Below are 21,683 nucleotides of genomic sequence, written 5' to 3'. Positions count from 1 at the left end.
GGCAAAACACTACCGCTTTTGTCCACTAGTATCGCTAAAATCGACCAAATTTGAAAAGTGTTGCTTTAAATGGAAAACACTCAGGTGACTCTAAGTTCCGCTCTAAGACCCCCAATTTGGCCAAATTTCAAAATTGTCCTATATGCATGTTTGATACATCATTGGAAAGCTTAAAATCTCAATTTTCTGAAGGAAGAAAATTTTTGAACAGGAGAGCATTTAAAAAAACAAAAAAATTTAAACAGCAAAACCATAACTGGAGGTGAGAGCACATAAGAGCAGAATTAAAGACGCCATGACTTTAACGTGATATGATCGCGTACTTACCTAGTTTCGATCCAAAAACATGTATCACTGAGTGTGAAGACACAGCTGTGAATGGCCACAGCTGGATTTTGGGGGGATTTTATGGTTAAAACATGGTAATATAAAAAAAGTCGCGATGCAGAAATCGCAGACATCAGGGAGTGGTCGAGATTTTCTTTTTCATATATTTACCCTTATAAAAGTTTTTTTTTCCAATTTTTCTTTGCTTGGATCGAATATTTATCACCTAACATATCAGAGAAAATGCGACAGTAACAAAAAAAATACAATTTAGCGATAGTTATGAGGTAGATATCCGTGACTTTTTTACAGACACCATTTTTTTCATTGTGACGTAATTTGTTTAGAAGTTTAAAATATGCGAGTGAACAATTTTTAAAAGTCGTTTTTTTCTTTTAACAAAATATTAGACATCAATTAATGATTCTAGGTTAAAAATTACAGACATTTTGAACAATAAATATAATTATTTATCTTTGTTTTATGGCTGGGCTGAAACAAAAGCGGTTGTGTGACGTCTGTGAATGGGGGTTTCCTGGGTAAAGTGGACAAATTAAAAATATTTCAGGGGCTTAATGCGCCATGAATCTGCTATGGCAGCATATAGACATATTGTTCTATCAAACACAACAGTTGTTTTGGCTTAAAATACAGCAGTTTCTTTTAAAGAGGAGTGCAAGAGCAGAAACTGCTTTTTCAGTCTTGTCTGTGTTTTCCGCCATATATTTATTGTGGTTATTAATGAACAAATCAACATATAACCCATCAACAGAATGAAAAACACCATGTAACACATATTTTTTTCACAGATTCCACGTCGTAATTCCTAGTTTGTTTTGTCGCATTCACATATAAAAACACTTTTGTTTCCCAAAAAGTTTGGGTTCGTGGTCACAACTTTGAAATTCTATTTTCCATTTACTTTACTGTTATACTCTCTAATGTGTTCATATACTGTAATTTTCACACTATAAGACGCTACTTTTCCCCCCCATTTTGAATCCTGTGGCTTATTTGTTGATTTATTTGGGTTAACAGGCAATACTGTCTCAACATAGGATCGAGATGGACCCAAATGCAGGGAAAACAAAATGCATCAAGGCAGTGTGGTAGTCAAAAGCCGCAGGGTACTAACGGTGAGAAAAACGTAGTGGCTTATAGTCCAAAACATTCGGTGTATATAAAAAACAGAAACCATGTGATTTCTCCCGGCCAATCAGCACAAAGCTACTTAAAAAAAAAAAAAAGTATTTATTCCAAATACTATTTATTCCAAATAATTATTTAATTATTTACCTGCAATATTACAAATTAGTTATATTATTAATTATATTAATTTTTATATATTCTTTACATTGACTTCATAATGTATTGGCAGGACATGGGGCGCGGGGCCGATAAATAGGGGGCCTCCATTGTTGGCGAAGCCGTCAAAGCTGACCGAGTGGAATCACAAAGAGCTTTTTTCGTTGAAGATTCTTGTGAATAAATGCTAAAATCCCCAAATTCTTTATAGATATGGATGTAAAACAGTCTTGTTAAAAGCAAAGAAAACGTGCAGTTAGCATTTATTTTACGTAAATATGTCAAAGTACAATGCTGGTCTGTTAGTGAATGTAGCTAGTGGCCGCCTGATGTAAACAGAGCTTTTCTGTTGAAAATTCTTGTGAATAAATGTTAAAATCCCCGAATTCTTTGTGGATATGGACGTAAAACAGTCTCGATTCTTGGTTAAAACCAAAAAACAAAACAAAACGGTGCAGTACGAATTTATTTTACGTAATTATGTCAAAGTACAATGCTAGTCTGTTAGTGAATGTAGCTAGCAGCCGCGTGATGTAAACAGAGCTTTTCCAGTGAAAATTCTTGTGAATAAATGCTTAATTCACTGAGTTCTTTATAGATATGGGCGTAAAACAGTCTCTAATCTTGGTTAAAAGCAAAAAAACAAAAAACAAACATGCAGTTAGCATTTATTTTACATAAATATGTCAAAGTACAATGCTAGTCTGTTAGTGAATTTAGCTAGCAGCCGCCTGATGTAAACAGAGCTTTTCCGGTGAAGATTCTTGTGAATAAAGGCAAAAATCCCCTAATTCTTAATAGATATGGATGTAAAACAGTCTCGATTTGTGGTTAAAAGCAAAGAAAACGTGCAGTTAGCATTTATTTTACGTAAATATGTCAAAGTACAATGCTAGTCTGTTAGCGAATGTAGCTAGTGGCTGCCTGATGTAAACAGAGCTTTTCCGGTGAAAATTCTAGTAAATAAATGCTTAAATCCCTGTATTCTTTATAGATATGGATGTAAAACAGTCTCGATTCATGGTTCAAAGCAAACAAGAACGTGCAGTTAGCATTTATTTTACGAAAATATGTCCAAGTACAATGCTAGTCTGTTAGTGAATGTAGCTAGCGGCCGCCTGATGTACAGAGCTTATCTGGTGAAAATTCTAGTGAATAAATGCTTAAATCCCTGGGTTCTTTTTAGATATGGAGGTAAAACAGTCTCGATTCATGGTTCAAAGCAAACAAGAACGTGCAGTTAGCATTTATTTTATGTAAATATGTCGAATTACAATGCTAGTCTGTTAGTGAATGTAGCTAGCGGCCGCCTGATGTAAACAGAGGTTTTCCATTGAAAATTATTGTGAATAAATGCTAAAATCCCCGAATTCTTTGTAGATATGGACGTAAAACAGTCTCGATTCTTGGTTAAAACCCCCCCCAAAAAAACGTGCAGTATGAATTTATTTTATGTAATTATGTCAAAGTACAATGCTAGTCTGTTAGTGAATGTAGCTAGCAGCCGCCTGATGTAAACAGAGCTTTTTCAGTGAAAATTCTTGTGATTAAACGCTTAAATCCCCGAATTCTTTATAGATATGGATGTAAACAGTCTCAATTCGTATATGTCGAAGTACAATGCTAGTCTGTTAGTGAATGTAGCTAGTGGCCCCTTGATGTAAACAGAGGGTGCTGGAGCCTATCCCAGCTATGTAAAATTAAATAACAAATACAATTATATATAATACATTTTTACCGCATTTCTTAATCCAGTCAGTTCAACAATAAAAAAAAACACTGAATTCTATGGTTCTTGGCATTAAAACAAAGTTTCTAGACTTAAGTTTCCCAAAAAACAAACAAACAAAAAAATAATGAACGCATGCATACTATTAATAATAATTTGAAAGGGAAATCACACTGCATTGTTTTCAGTGTAAACATTTAATAATATTGCAACACAGTTTCCATACAAGGCACATTGGTGAACATGCACAGCCGTTGTTGCATCACACAAACAACTTTTAGCAAAAAACAAAACAAACAACAACAACAAAATACAACAAAAAACGTACAAATCTGTGCATTCAACTTGATTACAACGGTCCCCGAAAGATCATTTCAAGTTACAAAACAATTGCATAGATCATCAATCATAACAAGATCGCTGCCAACCCCTCCCATTCAAAACGAATTGGACATCTATCATCGTCAATGGCAATGAGTAACTTCATATTTCCGTGTGTGTGTCAGAAACAGGAAATGAAAGCATGTTTGTTGAAGAAAAAAAAGGGGCGTTTGCATAGAGTTTAAAGGCGACAGCTCTCATTGGCCGCTGCGTCAGCTGACACACGAGCTGTCCAATCACAGTGCGGTAGGATTCACTGCTGCCGTGGGTCACATTCACCGGTCACGACGACGACGATCGTTCAAAATGATCATGAGGCGCTTCCGTTTTTGCTCTGATTGGCCGAACGGAGTCCGCGTCATCCGCCCACCTGATGACAGAAAATGACAGGAAAGGGTTAAATCAGAGATGAACTCGTTAACCTGTGGGCTGCCTCGTTAACACTGGTAAGGTTGCGGTCTGAGCCGGCGCGAAAGGCGGCGTCACATGCTTGCGCTTAGCATTAGCGCCTCGCCGCGTACCAGTCGCCCAAACCGCCGCTTTCATCCCGCTAACACCCGTCAAACCTTACGGACAATTTATTAGGAACACACATACACTTGTTATCTTCCACGCATGGACAAAAACAAAACATCCTTTTTGTTTCAGCCTTCTTTGGTTTCCTCCTTTACCATTTTCCTTCCATATGTTCTTTCTTGTCAAGGCATACAACCCCTTGCAAAAATTATGGAATCGCCAGTCTCAGACAGCACTTACTCAGACATTTTATTATGTAGAACAAACTCAGATAAAAATAATGAATTAGTTCAAAAGTGCAACTCCTTGGCATTCAGAAACACTAAAAGAAATGGATAAAAAACATTGTGGTGGTCAGTAAATGTTACTTTTATAGAGCAAGTGCAGGGAAATATAGAATCAGTCCATTCTGAAGAAAAAAAAACTATGGAATCACTCAATTTTGAGTAGAAAACACAGACACACCCAGTCAATTTCCTTTCCTTAATCGGGCCCCTCCCTCAGATTAGATCTGCTCGTTAGTCAGCAGTTAAAAACAGTGCAGTTATCACACTTTGGAGGGCTGCTGGACCAAGTGGATTCACAAGAATCATGGCTCCACCAAGAGAGATGTCTCTTAAGACCAACAAGAGGATTATCAAACTTCTTGAAGAAGGTAATGCTACACGTATGGTTGCCATAGATGTGGTCTGTTCACAGTCAGCTGTATTAAAAATCTGGACCAAATACAAACAGCATGGCAAGGTTGTTAAAGTTAAACGTACTGGTCATAGGTGGAGTTTGACTTTTGGGCCGGGGGGAGGCACAACATGTTGATGACCCCAAAACGCAGTGTCAGCAATAAAATTAATTTACAAGAATATTTATAATAATAAGTTGAAAATGAGCGTTTTTTTGTTTCCCATCATTCTAGAGGGGAATTCTAAATCAGGCTGCTTAGGACAGCTATACTCGCCCAAGATCGTCATCCATTGAATATCGTACGCCCGCCGGTGTCATGCCAATGTAGTTACCCCAGACAAAAATTGTATCCCCTGGGCGGAGCCATATGGAGGTAGATTTGTGTCTTGTATCTTGAAAAGCTTGTGAAGAGTTACAGAAAACGTTTGGCCTACGTTATTGCCAACAAAGGGTACACAACAAAGTATTGAGATGAACTTTTGGTATTGACCAAATACTTATTTTCCACCATGATTTGCAAATAAATTCTTTAAAAATCAAACAATGTGATTCTCTGTTTTTTTCCCCACATTCTGTCTCTCATGGTTGAGGTTTACCCATGTTGATTACAGGCCTCAGTAATATTTTCAAGTGGGAGAACTTGCACAATTAATGGTTGACTAAATACTTATTTGCCCCACTGTACAGGCCCCCCTGCATGTAATTGACTATATATATATATATATATATATATATATATATATATATATATATATATATACACATATATATATACATATGTATATATGTATATATATATATGTGTATATATATATATATATATATATATATATATATATATATATATATATAGGAAAGTCAATTACATGCAATGACACTTTTCGGCCACCAGGGGCCCTACCCTGGTGGCCCCCCTATGGTACTGGTAGACCGAGGAAGACATCCAAACTTCATGACAAACAACTAAAGACCATATGTCTTGAAAACAGAAGATGTACAAGACAAATGAAAAAGAAATGGGAGGAAGCTGGAGTCAAGGTATGTTACAGAACTGTGCAAAATCACTTAAAGGAAATGGGATTTTCATACAGGAAAGCTACAAGGAAACCATCGTTGACACTTAAACAGAAAATAACAAGACTGCAATGGGCTAAGGAGAGGCAATCATGGACTGTGAATGACTGGATGATGGTTATTTTCAGTGGCGAGTCAAGAATCTGCATTGGACAAGGTGACGATGCTGGAACTTTTGTTTGGTGCCGTTCCAGTGAGATTTACAAAGATGACTGCCCCAAGGAAACATAAAATTCCCTCAGTCCTTGATAATATGGGGCTGCATGACAGGCAAAGGCACTGGGGAGATGGGGTTGGTTAAATCTTCAATAAATGTACAAGTTTACATTGAAATTTTAGACAGCTTTCTTATCCCTTCAATTAAAAATATGTTTCTCATTTTCCAAGATGACAATGCATCATGCCACAGAGCTAAAACTGTTAAAGCATTCCTTGGAGAAAGACTCATCCAGTCAATGTCATGGCCTGCAAATAGCCCAGATCTCAACCCTATTGAAAACCTGTGGTGGAAATTGAAAAAAATGGTCCACACTATCAGTGTTTCTCATGATTCCATATATTTTTCGTCAGAATGGAGTGATTCTATATTTATTTCCCTGCACTTGCTCTATAAAAGTAACATTTACTGAACAATACAATGTTTTTTATTCATTTCTTTTAGAGTTTCTGAATGCTAAAGCTGAGTAAGTGCTCGTCAGAGACTGGTAATTCCATATTTTATGCTAGGGGTTGTAGGTCTAGGAATAAGTAGCCTCACTATATCACGGGGAGAAACGCATGATTCTCGTTAACAAACTTGATGTGGCATCCGGTTTCTGAGCCTTCAGCCCGCCCCTCCAGAGCCGAGTGTTCTGTTTCCGGTCTATTTCCATATATACATCGTGCGGCTCGTACTTTCAAGCAATACACATAGGTTGTCTCTGCCAGTGAGTGGACGATCTCAGATGGAAAATGGAAATCTCGGATGAAATTTTCAGCAAAGTATTGAAGCAGTGTTGTTTTTCGTCAATGATGAACTACAACTAACAATTTTTTTCAGGATGATAACGGGCTAAAAACATATTTTGGGCATACGCGGCATACTCCCCTCCCCTGGTAGGCAAAAATGTCATTGCATATAATTGACGTTCCTATGTATTACCGTAATTTTCAGACTATAAGGCGCACCTGAGTATAAGCCACCACCCACCAAATTTGACACGAAAACGGCATTTGTTCACAGATAAGCCGCACCGGACTATAAGCCGCAGCCGACCTCACTGTATTATGGGATATTTACACCAAAAGATATTAACCGATAACACTTTATTTGACAGCGGTGTCATAAAACCAAATGACCCACCATGAAGCTTTGAACCAATTTGCTGCAAAGCTTCATTTGTGCATCACTGCTCCCTCGGAGGAGACAGTCAACCTCTGCTGCCACCTGCTGTAAACACTGTTGTCGTCCAACATGCCTCCTAGCATGCATTGCAGCGATACAGATGTAAATAACAATTCAAATTCATGTTCTGTGCTAATTATTTCTTCAGTTGCTGTTCAAGTTGTTTCATTAATTGCTAGTTATGGTATTTGTTAACACTTTATTTGACAGTGGCGCCATAAGGCCATCATAATTATGACACGACACTGCCATGAGCATTAATAAATGTTTATGGCAAGTGCCATTTTGTTTCATCCGGCAACTGATCTCACTTTTGAATGGATGGAAAAGATCCCAGCGGGACATAAATGAAGTTACTGACATAATTTGCCGGATGACACTTAATGACATTGGTCATAAGCATTTATTAATACCCATTATAGTGTCATGTCATAATTATGACGGTCTTATGGCAGTCGCTGTTAACCCAATAAATAAACAGATAAGCCGGATTGGACAATAAACCGTAGGATTAAAAATGAGGGGAAAAAGTAGCGCTTTATAGTCCGAAAATTACGGTAATTTAAAATGAAGACCTTCCTGGTAAAATGTTGTCTATAAAAGTTGTAAAGCATTAAAACCAAAATGAATGAACCAAAAAAAAAATTTTTATAATGGATCATATTTATTTATTATTTTATATTTATAGACGGTCATTTGCTTTGCTTAGCCAAAAGCATCTGAGGTCAGAAGATGCAAGATGGATATTCGTAATTTTTTTCAACCTTAGCTTTCAAAAGCGACAACAACTGAGCGAGAACCAAGGATTGAAGATGTGAACCATGAAACGCCGTTGAGCACCGCCAAAATGGTGAGTGGAGTTTCAGTTTAGTTGAACGGACGATGATATTAGCCAAGCGTAGCTGTCCTAAGCAGCCTGACTTAGAATTCCCCTAAAAACTGATGTGAAACAACAACAAAAAAACGTATTTTCATTTTCAACGTATGATTATAAATATTACTGGCTGGAATATTTGGTCGTAAAGGATGGGGCTTCTACTTCTCCACTAGGTAAGACAGAAAAACACACACAGCTAGGATGCCTGTATGTACGAGCATGGGCTAAGCCACTATCCAAGCATATATCTTTTAAGGTAATTTTATTGCTGACACTGCATTTCGGGATCATCAAACTGTTTTGCGCCCCCCTCCCCGTGCCACGAAAGTCCAACACTACCTATGTTTATTTTGAGAGACTAAAACATAACGAAACGCATGCCAGTTGTCGCCTGATGAGAACGGGACAAAAATGCTCCATACTTTACGTCACATTTTCACAATGTGTGACATTTTATGCGTGGTTAGCCTGCATCCTAGCAGTGTCTGGTTGTGTCACTCGTGATGCGCTGTGCCCTCCCCCCCTTCCCGCCTCCATGAAAGCTTGCACACACGGTAAGATTTGTTTTCTTGGCGAGAGAGACAATACAATTAAGAGTGTGACAATATCTCGATACAGCGATATATCGCGATATTTTGCAACCCGATCGGTTATCGATATGCTCCCGCCAAGCATCGATACTTTTATTTGACATATTGGCCATACAATGGAGTATGGAAGCTGTAAACTGCTCGAAGTTTGTTGAGCAATTCCTTGGCGCTCCACTAGGGGCGCTCAACAGTGGCGGTGAAGGTAAAGTGCGCACAAGTCGCCTATAGAAGAAGAGCGGTCCCAAGTGTGTTGAAAAAAATAAAAAAGCTTCGTGAGAACGGTGGAGGAAAAAGTGAGAAAAATATTGCTGAAAATCACACATGTGGACACACTTTGGATTTTACACCAACAATAAAGGAAGTAAGGTGAACAAGGACTTTGCTGTATGCAAGAATTGTCTAATAAAATAAGGTTCACTGGCAGCTGGTGACTAATTGGAGACCGGATTTCTATACTGCAGCATCACTTGAGGTAAGAAAGTTTTGCAATGTACTAGTAATTGATTTTTTCATTTAAATGTATTATTTTGATTACATATTTGAGAACCACTTTCCATCTAGTTTACTACACAAACTGTTATGACTGCCATTTTGATACAATAAGCTATAAAAACGGTTTGAATAGCTTCCAAGATATATAAGGTGACGTGCATGATAATTAATGTGTCCTACATATTAAAAACAGGCAATTATTGCATTTTTAATTTCTATTCATTCAATTCATATTTTTTTTAAATTCACTCCATACTTCCAACACACACAAAACATCAGAATTTCAACTCAAAAGCTATTGAGTAGCTAATATTTTTGATTTATTTTGTTGTTTTTAAGGTGAGGAAGAATGTAACTGAGTCTGACATCACAAATGCTGAAGCAGATGGTGGAAGTGCTCAAACCAATGCTTTTGACAACAAAGGTCATATACAAAGAAAAGACCCACCAATTTTATCATTGCCCCACTCCAAGCTCAATTGCTGACTGACACTTACAGCACTGTTAAAAATTTTCAAAAGATTTATAACTTAAGAAATTAAGGGTGCCATTCATCATGATTTCGCCAAGAAATATCAGTGGTTGTGGTTCGTTTCCTCTATATGTGCAGGTACACAATTATCAGTAGATTTATATTTTACAGCAATGTTGCACTGAAAAGGTGTCACTGTTTAATAAATGACTTAAACAGTATTTTTTTCTATTTTGAAATATATGTTTTTTCTTCTCCGTTTCAACAGTTGTATCGTAGAATATCATCTATCAAATTTCTGACCAATATATCGATATTTTCTGTATCGTGATATCGTGAGATAATCGTTATCGTGAGCCTTGTATCGCGAATCGTATCGTGAGGTGCCTTGAGGTTCCCACTCCTAAATACAATGTTGCTTTAACCTTTAAAGTTCTGTACTGAGTGATCATCACACACAAAATGTAACTGGTAGCATTAGCATAGCATTTGCGTTAATAGGTTAATGCTAACGGTGAGCGTCCTTTTAAACTCAGACAACTTTTTTGCATACAGTTCGTGTCATCCAGGTGGGGATAAGTAATTTAGAAAATATTCTAATGTACGTTTTTTCCTGCTGAGTGTGTATGATCACCAAGTTGGCGTTGTCCTTGTAGACGCTACAATATGTGCTCGTCTGTCAGTGTTCATTCAAAATAGTTGGTGAACCCATCACGAGTGACACCAGACACTACTACGATGCAGGCTAACTACACATAAGTGTGACTGTGGAGGTGACAGCGCCATCTTTGGGCAAAAGACGTCTCTCTCACAATTACAATGTTGCAGTTGGCTTTCAAACTTTACCGTTTCATGTACAAATTTAGATGTAGTGTGATAATATGTTGTGGCTCTGACTACTCCACGATGCTGGATTTCCCAAAAATTGACACATTTCTAGATTTATTCAGGGGTTTATTTTGGCTGGAAATTGATACTGTAGCGGCTGTTATTTATTATGTGTGACGCCTGCAATGGTTCATGGGTAGTTATGCCAACCATGACTAGGAGTGGTGGTCGCCGTTGCTACAGTGCCTTGCAAAAGTATTCGGCCCCCTTGAACCTTGCAACCTTTTGCCACATTTCAGGCTTCAAACATAAAGATATAAAATTTGAATTTTTTGTCAAGAATCAACAACAAGTGGGACACAATTGTGAAGTGGAACAAAATTTATTGGATAATTTAAACTTTTTTAACAAATAAAAAAACTGAAAAGTGGGGCGTGCAATATTATTCGGCCCCTTTACTTTCAGTGCAGCAAACTCTAAAAAATAAAACGTTTAAAAGGGTAAATATATGAAAAAGAACATCTGTACCACTCCTTGATGTCTGCAATTTCTGCATCACGACCCTTGTTATATTACCATGTTTCACCCATAAAATCCCCCCAAAATCCAGCTGTGGCCATTCACATCTGTGTCTTGACACTCAATGATACATCCTATATGGAGTTTTTGGATTGAAACAAGGTAAGTACGCGATAATATCTCGTTAAAGTCATGGCGTCTTTAATTCTGCTCTCGCGTGTTCTCACCTCCAGATTAGGCATGTGCCGGTATGATATTTTGACGGTACGATAACCATGGGCAAAAATACCGCGGTTTCACGGTATCACGGTATTGCAATTATAGCTCCAAAATGTGTTATTTTGAGATGTATGGTTAAAAAAATATTTTTTTTTTCAATTGAACAGGATTTTAAAAAATTTTTCAGAACATAGTTGCAAATTGGAACATAAATATATTCTTAAAATAAATTATCAATAAAAAAAACAAACAAACAAATATTTTAATTAAAATAAATACAACTTATAGAATATACTCACAGCCACAGCTCAAGTTGCTCAAGATTAGAGCAAGAACAAAATAATTTCTATAAAAAAGTAAATACTTCTGAATAAAAATTATTTTAAAATTCTACTGCATGACTTTTTTTTGAGGGTGGAAAAGCTCAAGTGAAGTTTCGCCATTTTCAGCCACTGTGTCAGCTCTAGTCTACATGATGTCATGCCTATGTGTTAAAAATCATAAAGAATTCATAAGTTAATAAGTTAGTTAAAAATGTATAAGTTTAAAGTGTAAATATTGTTGTGGAAAGGTTTCATCTAAACACCAACAAAAAAAACATTGGGAGTGAGACCCCCCTTGATCCAACGAACGTGGATTTGTGCTTAGGGCAAGAGCATCTTTCGCAATTAGCGATCTTTGATGATATCTCTCACTCTGCGGCTGTAACACTCGACAAAGTTGCTCTCCCAGCTAAGCCTAGGCTAACGTTCGTCTTGGTAAGCTTTTAGTTAGTTCATATATTGACTTTGAAAGGAAAATGTGTGTTTTGTTTTTGGCGAACTTTTTCATGAGGCTAATCTGTTGAAGCTACTCACACATGGAAAAACACAATTGTACAACGGTTTTAAATGTTTTCATTTTGTATATTCCACTTACCACGATTTGAGAGCTCAATAAATTGAAGAAAAGTACGCCTTATGTTTTGAGTATTTGTTTTTGGGTCTGCCGCGCCAAGCCACTTCTGGCTGCATTTTTGACACATGAAAAATAGCGAATACCGTACTACGGTCTGACGGAAAATTTTAGTGGTTTTGAAACTGCGACGTTTTCACACCACGGTAAACCGTGAAACCGGTAACCGGCACATGCCTACTCCAGATAGGGTTTTGCTGTTTAAAATTTTTTTTTTTCAAAATGCTCTCCTGTTCAAAATTTTTCTTTCCCCAGAAAATTGACATTTTAAGCTTTCCAATGATGTATCACACGTGCAAATCGGACACTTTTGAAATTTGGACAAATTTGGGGTCTCAGAGCAGAACTTCAAGTCACCTAAGTTTTTTCCACCATATGGATTTTGTGTACAATTTTGTCAAACATTTTGTGCAGTTTCAACAATAAAATACAGAATGTGCCTTGAATGAACGACTGTTCATCCGCTCCCTCCTGTTTGAAATGGAATGGATGTCTACCGCCATCAATGCTAGTCAATGAGCTACTCTCCAGTTTATTGCTGCAGCACGATGATAACGTGTGCGCGGGGAAGGCACGTCACTAATTAATGTAAACCACCGTCTCCATACAAACCAGTCGTGATTCACTCCCGTCTTATTCATGCCGTCACTCTCCCCGTGTGAATACTCCCCCCCACCCCGATTGCGCAAACAGTCAGACTGTCACCTCAATAGGAGGTCTGGCTGTGAACTTCAAGTGCTTCCCAGGCCCCCAGACTTTTAGGGGGCCCCTACGTGCCAGCGCTGAAGAGGGGGCGGAACTACGGGGGGACCCCTGCCACACCGCTTCCCGAGGCAGCTGCGGTCTGCCGTGAGGGACGGTACGTGCCCCCTTTTTGCCAGTCGGACCCCCCCGGTCACACACAAAGATCCAGACGCAAGCTGCTGGTCTACCCCCCCTTTTAAAAAAAAAAGTCCTCCACCAGCTCCCAGGCTCCTCATCATCTCATTAGCCCGAGCCGCCACTCCGCTGTCTGCCGTGGACGCTTTGTTTTCAGCTCTGCATAATTTAGCCAATAAATTGACCACGGCTGGCGACCCCCCCGACGACACCTTAAAAAAAAAAAAAACTTTCCACTCAGTATACCACCTGTTAAAATCAAGCTAGGATGGTGTTGATTAGCAAGTCAACAATGAACTCCTACAGTAGCTGAATGTGATGATACCAGGGTTGCCAGATGGGAAAAAGTCTCTAGCCCTATCGCAGCGTAAACCCGTCCAGTTTGATTAAAAACCAGCCCAAATGACAAACTCCTGTTTACGGTGAGATGCTTCATCAGTGGGTCCAATTCGGCTAGCTTGATTAGCACATTGTAGCTCATGTGCAGTATATATACAGTGCCTTGCAAAAGTATTCGGCCCCCTTGAACCTTGCAACCTTTCGCCACATTTCAGCCTTCAAACATAAAGATATAAAATTTTAATTTTTTGTCAAGAATCAACAACAAGTGGGACACAATCGTGAAGTGGAACAAAATTTATTGGATAATTTAAACTTTTTTGACAAATAAAAAACTGAAAAGTGGGGCGTGCAATATTATTCGGCCCCCTTGCGTTAATACTTTGTAGCGCCACCTTTTGCTCCAATTACAGCTGCAAGTCGCTTGGGGTATGTTTCTATCAGTTTTGCACATCGAGAGACTGACATTCTTGCCCATTCTTCCTTGCAAAACAGCTCGAGCTCAGTGAGGTTGGATGGAGAGTGTTTGTGAACAGCAATCTTCAGCTCTTTCCACAGATTCTCGATTGGATTCAGGTCTGGACTTTGACTTGGCCATTCTAACACCTGGATACCTTTATTTTTGAACCATTCCATTGTAGATTTGGCTTTATGTTTTGGATCATTGTCCTGTTGGAAGATAAATCTCCGTCCCAGTCTCAGGTCTTGTACAGATACCAACAGGTTTTCTTCCAGAATGTTCCTGTATTTGGCTGCATCCATCTTCCCGTCAATTTTAACCATCTTCCCTGTCCCCGCTGAAGAAAAGCAGGCCCAAACCATGATGCTGCCACCACCATGTTTGACAGTGGGGATGGTGTGTTCAGGGTGATGAGCTGTGTTGCTTTTACGCCAAACATATCGTTTTGCATTGTGGCCAAAAAGTTCAATTTTGGTTTCATCTGACCAGAGCACCTTCTTCCACATGTTTGGTGTGTCTCCCAGGTGGCTTGTGGCCAGGGGTTGCATTAACCGAATATTTCCCGTCGTTGACCGATTTTTTAAAACGGTGACGGAAAAAACTGAAGTCCATCCGTCATTTTGAACGGTTGCAATTCACACCCCAGACGACAGGGTGGCGAGTGAGCATATTAATTAGCTATTGTCTCTCTTGATGCATGACGTCGTTGGCCTTACTCTGAAAAATGTCAAGGCAACTGAGTGTCCGAAGTTTCTTCAAAAAGCCCCGAAACGACGAGTGTGCTGATAAAAGAGTTGAAAAAACAGGGACTGCACAAGCGGGCACGCAATTCAAGTCCATGCGCACCAGGAGGAAAGTGTGAGACTACGTTCAGGCCACAACAGGTGAACTGTTAATTTCATTGTTCCATATGCTACATATGGTAGGCTACCTAACTACTGGGGCCACAGTCAGCTGTTTTTGTCACTGCGGAGAAAAAGTTACATATTCATCTGCTTGATGTGTGATGGCACGGTGTGGATTCTCTGTTAAGCTTGTTCGGACAGAATATTAATTTAAAATGAATGAAAACTAAAGACTGTAACGAATCGAGTTATAATGTGCCGGGGGTGTTAGCATGTGTTCCTGAATGCACCGCATGACGTAGAGGGGTGAGGGAGGTGCGGGAGAGCGAGGGACGTGCCTTCCGTGTTTACGATTGTTCTGGCGGGGGAGATATGTGCGTTGGCTGCGGCAGACAGCCGTCGTGTTGTTCAATAAGTTTCCACAAATAAAGAATTGCAATCTGATTCAATGGTTGACTATTATCAACGTTACAATACTATTGAATATGTTGAAGCGGTATGCAATGTTAAGAGTCTTGTTAGCTGTAGGCGCACTATCCTGTTCCTCTCACTATCCACTCACGGGGGCCTGCGCTTGTCAGTGACGTTCCTTATTCTCGCTATATGATTATACAACTTTAACATTTGTTAATAATACGCTCTGTGTGTAGTATCATCCATCGCTTTTCCTTTTTAAATGGGCACTTATAAGCGAACGCAAGAAGTAACAACGGGAACATTTTTAAACAGGCATTTCACGGGAGAGCATTTCGACTCTTCGGCCAATCATATAGCGAGAGCGAGTGGATAGTGAGGGGACCGCGCGCGGCTCTTAAGTGTCTCCGTCACGTGACTGTCGTAGCCGGTAACGCGCTCGGCCAAATGGACACACAAGTACGGAAGGTGAATTATGCCAAACAAAGGGTCACCACAATGTAATTATCATCATTTTAAAAATTTAAGTGACGGGTAAAAATAGATTATGACCGGATTTTTATGACCCTGTCAGTCAAAATGACAGACAACGAAAAAGTCTAGCGCAACCTCTGCTTGTGGCAAACTTTAAACGAGACTTTTTACGGATATCTTTGAGAAATGGCTTTCTTCTTGCCACTCTTCTATAAAGGCCAGATTTGTGCAGTGTACGACTGATTGTTGTCCTATGGACAGACTCTCCCACCTCAGCTGTAGATCTCTGCAGTTCATCCAGAGTGATCATGGGCCTCTTGGCTGCATCTCTGATCAGTTTTCTCCTTGCTTGAGAAGAAAGTTTGGAAGGACGGCCGGGTCTTGGTAGATTTGCAGTGGTCTGATGCTCCTTCCATTTCAATATGATGGCTTGCACAGTGCTCCTTGAGATGTTTAAAGCTTGGGAAATGTTTTTGTATCCAAATCCGGCTTTAAACTTCTCCACAACAGTATCTCGGACCTGCCTGGTGTGTTCCTTGGTTTTCATAATGCTCTCTGCACTTTAAACAGAACCCTGAGACTATCACAGAGCAGGTGCATTTATACGGAGACTTGATTACACACAGGTGGATTCTATTTATCATCATCGGTCATTTAGGACAACATTGGATCATTCAGAGATCCTCACTGAACTTCTGGAGTGAGTTTTCTGCACTGAAAGTAAAGGGGCCGAATAATATTGCACGCCCCACTTTTCAGTTTTTTATTTGTTAAAAAAGTTTAAATTATCCAATAAATGTTGTTCCACTTCACGATTGTGTCCCACTTGTTGTTGATTTTTGACAAAAAAAGTAAATTTCATATCTTTATGTTTGAAGCCTGAAATGTGGCGAAAGGTTGCAAGATTCAAGGGGGCCGAATACTTTTGCAAGGCACTGTATGCACATACAGAATCACGTGCGATAATGACTTTTTAATAGGGTCGGGAATCTCTGGCATGAAGCCGATTCGATATGTATTTAGATACACAGGTTACGATTCGATTAAAAAAACGATACATTTTTAAGGCCGAGCGATTCGATACGATTCGATACAGTTTAAGAACGATACGGTTCGATACAGAGTGAAAACAATACGATAGTAAACATTTGTTGTGTGTGTTCGTACAGTATTTTAAAAATATAAAAAAAGACCACATTTTTTAATAGCAAAATTAACAAAATTTCATACCAATGTTATGTTTTATTTTTTTATGAGAAAAAAATAAGGTTTACTATATGACCGTCATTTTGTTGGATGGGATTGATAATACAATAAAACTCCAGTCACAGACAACAATAAAGTGCAGTAATTCAATTACTGTATTTCCTGGTGTTTTTAACACAAGAGGTAAGTAATTTAAGTGCAAACTTTCAATGTAAACGTCTTACAAACAAAAAATATTAATTATATGCAGCAGCTCTTGAAAAAAAAATTAAACCTGCTAGTCTTATCATAAATAAATAATAAATTATGCTTTACGACTGGTATAATTGGGGGAATAAAAACATAGCATTTTACACAGGTCAATAATCATTACTTTAACCTAATACACAGCAAAGTCATTCACTTATGCCCGTGCTTCCTCATTTTTTATTGCTCATCACTGTCCATATCTTTTTTGAAGGGCAGATTTTTCTTGAGGAAGATCAACTAATCCAAATGTTCATGTTTAAGCAGACTGCGTTTCGTGGAAATAATATGCCGCCCTTTCCAGCATTGTAGTGGGTTATTTTTCAGGGTTAAAACTCACGATTTCTGTACCGCTCCACACTTCACACAAGCTCTGTCCCATGCGAACAGATCTGGCTGCCTTCGTCACTTCAAAGTCCGACTTTTGTTTTCCTGGGTGCGTTGAAAATCAATCACAGCACGTCGCTGCCGTGGGTGATCACACTGTACATTGTTTTAGCATGTTGCTTCGTTGCCACTACTAGTTTCGTTTTCGTTTTGGGCTGTGAAGAAAACGCTACGCTGCGTGCGTTACAGTGGTTTCGTTAGCTCTCGCGTTGTTATGACACGCCCGTGACGATCGGGTAATGACGGCGACTAGTAGCGGTTCTGCCGAAATGCATGGGAAGTAACTTGTGGCAACCACGACTGCTTGTCCATATTATATCATGCGTGCGGTCTCGATCTAAGTGTGCGCTGTGTGGTGAATGACGCGCACTTGTGTCATTCACTGAAAGACACAAGCGCAGCATGTGAAGTAAAAGCTAAATGATCATATTGAGCAATGCATTGAACTAGGCTTTAGAAGCCGATTCTTGTGCTCACGATAGCCGAATTCTATCTCTACTATCGGTTCACTGAATATTTAATGGCTAATTACTGTCGAATGGTAACTTTACTATCGATATATCTGTATCTCTCATCTGGAAAACCGGATATCCGGTCGTATCGGTTTATCGTTCTCAAGCTTACTTTTTAACCGATATCCCGAGGTACTCCAAAAATCCAATACCGATATATATACAGTGGGGCAAATAAGTATTTAATCAACACTAATTGTGCAAGTTCCCCCCCACTTGAAAATATTAGCGAGGCCTGTAAGTCAACATGGTTAAACCTCAACCATGAGAGACAAAATGTGGAAAAAAAACAACAGAAAATCACATTGTTTGATTTTTAAATAACTTATTTGCAAATCATGGTGGAAAATAAGTATTTGGTCAATACCAAAAGTTCATCTCAATACTTCGTTATGTACCCTTTGTTGGGAATAACGGAGGCCAAACGTTTTCTGTAACTCTTCACAAGCTTATCACACACTGTTGCTGGTATTTTGTCCCATTCCTTCATGCAGATCTCCTCTAGAGCAGTGATGTTTTGGGGCTGTCGTTGGGCAACACAGACTTTCAACTCCCTCCACAAATTTTCTATGGGGTTGAGATCTGGAGACTGGCTGGCCCACTCCAGGACCTTTAAATGCTTCTTACGAAGCCACTTCTTTGTTGCCCTGGCTGTGCGTTTGGGATCATTGTCAAGCTGAAAAACCCAGACACGTCTCATCTTCAATGCCCTTGCTAATGGAAGGAGATTTTCACTCAAAATCTCTTGATACATGGCCCCATTCATTCTTTCCTTTACCTAGATCAGTCGTCTTGGTTCCTTTGCAGAAAAACAGCTCCAAAGCATGATGTTTCCACCCCCATGCTTCACAGTGGGTATGGTGCAATTCAGTATTTTTTTTCCTCCAAACAAGAGAACCTGTGTTTCTATCAAAAAGTTATATTTTGGTTGCATCTGACCATAACATATTCTCCCAGTCCTCTTCTGGATCATCCAAATGCTCTCTAGCGAACCGCAGACGGGCCTGGACGTGTACTTTCTTCAGCAGGGGGACACGTCTGGCAGTGCAGGATTTGAGTCCCTGGCGGCGCATTGTGTTACTGATAGTAGCCTTTGTTACTGTGGTCCCAGCTCTCTGTAGGTCATTCACTAGGTCCCCACGTGTGGTTCTGGGATTTTTGCTCCCCGTTGTTGTTATCATTTTGACGCCACAGGGTGAGGAGGGAGTTGAAAGTCCGTGTTCCCCAATGACAGCCCAAAACATCACTGCTCTAGAGGAGATCTTCATGGAGGAATGGACGAAAATACCAGCAACAGTGTGTGAAAAGCTTGTGAAGAGTTACAGAAAACGTTTGGCCTCCATTATTGCCAACAAAGGGTACATAACAAAGTATTGAGATGAACTTTTGGTATTGACCAAATACTTATTTTCCAACATGATTTGCAAATAAATTCTTTAAAAATCAAACAATGTGATTTTCTGTTTTTTCCCCCCACATTCTGTCTCTCATGGTTGAGGTTTACCCATGTTGACAATTACAGGCCTCTCTAATATTTTCAAGTGGGAGAACTTGCACAATTAGTGATTGAATAAATACTTGTTTGCCCCACTGTACCTTCAATCCGCAGTTCGAACACTATGGTATTTTCAAAGGTCAACAACCATTTATGTCTTCATTGTAACTTTGCGTCCCTAATTTGAAATTTAATTGTTATATCAGTGCGGATAACGACGTGACGTTTTTCAACTTGAGTCAAAACAGAAGGTGAGGACAATAAGGCGTATTGTTTCAGCTAATTACCGAGATTTCAGCAGGTTTATAAAGTTGGAGCATGCACATTACCAAGGGGCAACAATGTTGAACTTGTTGGCCCAACATTCCGTACATTTGGTGTTTGTGTAAAATGCTGCACAGTGAGTTTCCGTTTTCCCCATAAGTGGAGTTTAAGGGGGGGCCAAAAGTTGTCATTGCATGTAACTGACTTTCCTACATATATAAAAGTTGTAAAGCAATAAAGCAAACAACAAAAATGAATGAAATGAACAAAAAAAGATATTTTTACAATGGGTCAAAATTATTTTTTTCGAACAGATCATGTGACTACCACCTTAGACGGTCATTTGCTTTGCATATTATTGCATATTATTATATGGTTTGAATTGCGATTAATTACGATTAATTAATTTTTAAGCTAACTCGATTAAAATTTTTAATCGTTTGACAGCCATAATTTATATATGTATATCTACATTAGTGTTGCACCGATACCAATTTTTGGCCCCGATACCGATACCTGGCTGTGCAGTATCGGCCGATACCGATACCATACCGATACCACCCCATTCATATATATTTATATATATATATATATATATATAACCCCCCCCCCCCCCCCCAAAGAGCTACATAATTGGATGTGAAATCATTGCTATCAAGGCTTTTGTCAGGCTGTTGCTTACCTTTGCAAAATAGGAAAAAGACTAGTACAAAGTATAATACTAGCCCAACAGTAAGAAAGTAAAAATAAATTCATAATAAGTTCTGAATGAACTGAGTAAAGTTTTTAAACCTTTCAAAGGCCAAACAGTGCAACCTTCATGAAATTATTGTCACATTCTGCTGCTGGTTAGATTGTGTTTTTTTGTTGGGCTGTTAGTGGGGGCGTTCCTGACGTCGCACCTGAATCCAATGCAGGCTCATCAACGCAGCATTTAAGCACGGGTGATCTCAGAGAAGGCTGCCGAGATATTTGCCTTGCTGATCGCCATTTGACATCTTGCACTATAGTCTCGATACATTTGCTTGTTACGCCCCTGCATTGGGTTTTTTCTGTTAGTGTGCTGCACTCGTTTGTAACCTCTACCCTGTGCAGGTATTTGAGTGTTTTTATTTTGGCTTTTTGGCTCGCTGCCTATCGTCTTAGCTAACCTTCGAGTTTGTAGTATTGAGCTCCGTCGACCTGCTGTCACAGACTCCTTTTGTTATTTCTACTATTCCGCGATCGCGTGTTATTTTTTTGTTTGCAATCATTAAACCCTTGTACGTATCCCCCGCTTGTTGTCCGCTTCGAGGTCCAACCCTGTTTCCGCATTTGCGGACGCTAACAATTAAAAGTAATAATAATTGACCACAGCATCCCGTCTCTCTATTAGCTTCCTTTTTTCGGGAGGGGGGAGTCCCTTATTTCTATTTCTGAAAGGTGGCAACCCTATTTTGGAGACAGTTCCCAAATTACTGCGGCATTTCTTTCAGTAAAACACAAAAGTAAAGTAGACGTAGTGAACTGACCAGAGATTGTTGCTCCAGTCCAGCACCCTTCCTCTGGATAGCAGTCCTGCTCTTGCAGGCTCAAACTCGTTGTGTTCGTTTACGTTTCGCCTTCAAATGTTTTATCAGGTTTGAGGTATTGAAACTGGCCGATTTAACTCCACATCTCGAAACTTTCAGGCCGCAAATCTAGCATGCAGCCATTGATTCTAATCGACGGGATTTCTATTTTGAAATATTTCCCGAACGCCACCATGTCGGCGCCGCCAAGCGGCCTTGTCATTGGTCAGGAGTGGCTATTGGCCCGCTCTCATTGGTCGGGAG

General features: G+C 39.3%; 1 long non-coding RNA gene across 3 annotated transcripts in view; it reads right to left on the bottom strand.

Moving 5' to 3' along the window:
- Positions 1-4,056: 4,056 nt before the first annotated feature.
- The window catches only part of LOC130914963 (uncharacterized), a 54,557-nt gene continuing 36,930 nt past the window's right edge, over positions 4,057-21,683 (bottom strand). For all 3 annotated transcript variants that reach the window (XR_009063030.1, XR_009063031.1, XR_009063029.1), the window contains one exon: positions 4,057-4,112. This is a non-coding gene — a long non-coding RNA (uncharacterized LOC130914963). The remainder of the gene's footprint in view (positions 4,113-21,683) is intronic.

Source organism: Corythoichthys intestinalis, chromosome 4, assembly GCF_030265065.1.
Source record: "Corythoichthys intestinalis isolate RoL2023-P3 chromosome 4, ASM3026506v1, whole genome shotgun sequence".
Taxonomy (NCBI): Eukaryota; Metazoa; Chordata; class Actinopteri; order Syngnathiformes; family Syngnathidae; genus Corythoichthys; species Corythoichthys intestinalis.
The sequence above is the reverse complement of the archived record's forward strand: the minus strand, read 5'-3'. Positions and strand labels throughout refer to the sequence as shown.